The 2714-nt window shown below is 47.2% G+C and overlaps 1 long non-coding RNA gene across 1 annotated transcript in view; it reads left to right on the forward strand.

Annotated features, from left to right (window-relative positions):
* Positions 1 to 2714, forward strand: part of LOC137421863 (uncharacterized) — an 80196-nt gene continuing 77482 nt past the window's right edge. The window contains exon 1 of the long non-coding RNA XR_010983416.1: positions 1 to 47. This is a non-coding gene — a long non-coding RNA (uncharacterized LOC137421863). The remainder of the gene's footprint in view (positions 48 to 2714) is intronic.

The raw sequence follows: 2714 nt of genomic DNA on the forward strand, positions 1-2714 counted from the left end.
CTGAGTTACGACGTGATGAACGACAGCTACTGTGCGGTGCCGCAGAGGTAGGAAAACAACAGCAGATCGGTGTTTGAATGATTGTTGTTGATGTTAGATATGTGATGATGAGGAAAAGCTTTTCCATTTCAGCTGTTTTGCTTATAACCTGCACACCAACCAAAACCCCCCCCCCCCCTTACCTTCCACCATCCAACCCGCCCTCTCACCTCCCACGACCCAACCTCCCTCCCCCACCTCCCACGACCCAACTTCCCTCCCCCACCTCTCACCATCCAACCTCCCTCCTCCACCTCTCACCACCCAACCTCACTCCCCCACCTCTCACCACCCAACTGCCCAATACCGACCCTCCCAATCTGTCACATCCCACCACCCAACCCCCCACCTCTCATCTGCCACCACCCAAACCCCCTACATCTCACCCCTACCACCCAATCACCACACAACTCACCTCCCAACATCCAACCCCTATACACACCTCTGACCTCTCACCACCCAACCACCCCCCCCCCCCCCCACCTCTCACCTCTCAACACCCAACCCCCCCACCTCTCACCTCCAATCACCTAATCCCCCACCTCTCACTTCCTACCACCCAACATCCTCCCTCCCCTACATCTCAATTCCTACCACCCAACCCCCCACCTCCCTCTCACCTCTCACCACCCAACACTGACCCCCAATCTCCTAGCTCACACCTCCCCACACACAACCCTTCCTCCCCCCCCCCCACATCTCAACTCCTACCACTCAACCCCCCCCCTCAACCACATCTCACAACAAAACACCCAACACCACCACCCCAACCACACCTCACCACATAACACCCGACTGTCCTGAGGTTGATATATAACTCCTACCCACCTCTCACCTCCCACCACCGAACTTCCACCCTCCCCTACATCTCACCTCTTGCCACCCAACCGCCCCCCACATCTCACCTCCTACCACTGAATCTCCTACGACCGCCCCCCCCCACCCCACCTCTCACCTCCTGATTCAATATTTTCCGATCATTTTGCAGTATTTTGAGAGATTCTTTTTTTTCCCTTAGCATCACTTCTGTTAATCGAATGCATCTGCATATCTCTAACATGAGGCAATCCTCCAAATTTGCTGAAGTCGTCGTCTATTGATCCGTTCACAACCATTGTTGATGTGTGAATTAATTTGCAAATTAACAATGACGGGATGTGGTTGTTAAATTAAGATGAATAAGGATGTGATTAAAGGGCAATTAGTATATCTAATAAAGTTCCAGTGCGTATTTAACATGGGACAGGTTGAAGCGTTCTGACGACAGGATGTGCAAGGGTGGGGTGGGGGAGAGGGGTGGGGTAAATGGGAGTGGGGTAAATGGGAGTGGGGTAAATGGGAGTGGGGTAAATGGGAGTGGGGTAAATGGGAGTGGGGTAAATGGGAGTGGGGTAAATGGGAGTGGCAATGAGGGCATTGGGAGGGGCAAAGTTCCAATGTGTTGTGCATGTACAAAATAGATGGCCTCTTAGTACATGAAAGATAAATAAATTGATAAGGTTGCACACGGCACATGCATGATGGGCCAAATGGCCAAAAGGGCGCAGGCAACAAAAGTGACATCACTAACATTCCTGAGGTTGATTGTCGTTACAAGTCTGTATGTATTTCAAAGGTTTAATACATAAGTACAACACCAGTAAGACTTCAAACAAAAATCAAATACCTGATACCTTCATAATACCATACCAGAATAGACACAGTAGAAAAAGAAACACAAAGTAAAACTTGAAAAAGAGGAACGCATATATAAGAAATAAATGGCGCCTGAAGGCGTGGTGAGACATTATCATGCTGGCTACATCACTTTGTGACCCCCATCGCCAACTTTCCAAATGTCAAAGGAATCAATTGGAAAGCCGTAGCGATTGCTTCATGAAAATCAAAATATCTGTTAGGAGCTCGAACTCTAATTGACTCGATATCAGTCTCAACAAGAGCAAGCGGGTAAAGTACATCCCATCAGAGACGTCAAAACGAACACTGCTGGATTGCAAATTAATTTCCTTGTGGTACATCTGCTTCTGCTTTGAACTAATCACTCTGTTTTGAGTCTATATTCTTGGCCTTACAGCTTGTAAGATGTTTGTAATAATTGATGAAGTTATGCTCCTCGAGATGACAACCCCATTGAGATGGCTTCCAACAGGTGAATCTCTGGGTTTTTTGAGACCTCTGAGAGTTCTTTGAAAGAAGAATCTAATTTGCTGCTCAGAAAGACAGGACAGGAACACCTTTGATCTAAAAACCTAAAAAATACGGGCAGAGTACTGTATAGTGGAACAGTCAAGAAGGTCGTACGTTGCTGTCCCATCATTGAGAGAAATGAAGAAACTTGACATTCGGCAAAGTGAGAGCGGCAATTGTTATTGGTAGAGATGGCATAATATTTTGCTCAAGTACTGCTAAGCTGAGGGTTTTTAGAAGTGCCCACAAAGCGATTTGTGTTCACAGGATTCAAGTATAAATAGAACCACCTTTCGAGGCCATTTTTCCCCGCAGAACAGGGATGGCCTTTTGTTATTCCTCTTTGGGGTATATAGATTACAGTCGATCTATGGTCGGGTCTCAAGAACATTGGGTGTGTGTTCATTTACCAAGTTTCTTGTGGAGAGATCGCCAATTGGTTTAAGCATTTGAGCAAGCACTCCATTCAAAACAGATAAGGAACGGCT

The sequence above is a fragment of the Myxine glutinosa genome, chromosome 2, assembly GCF_964187855.1.
Source record: "Myxine glutinosa chromosome 2, kmMyxGlut1.1, whole genome shotgun sequence".
NCBI classification, from domain to species: domain Eukaryota; kingdom Metazoa; phylum Chordata; class Myxini; order Myxiniformes; family Myxinidae; genus Myxine; species Myxine glutinosa.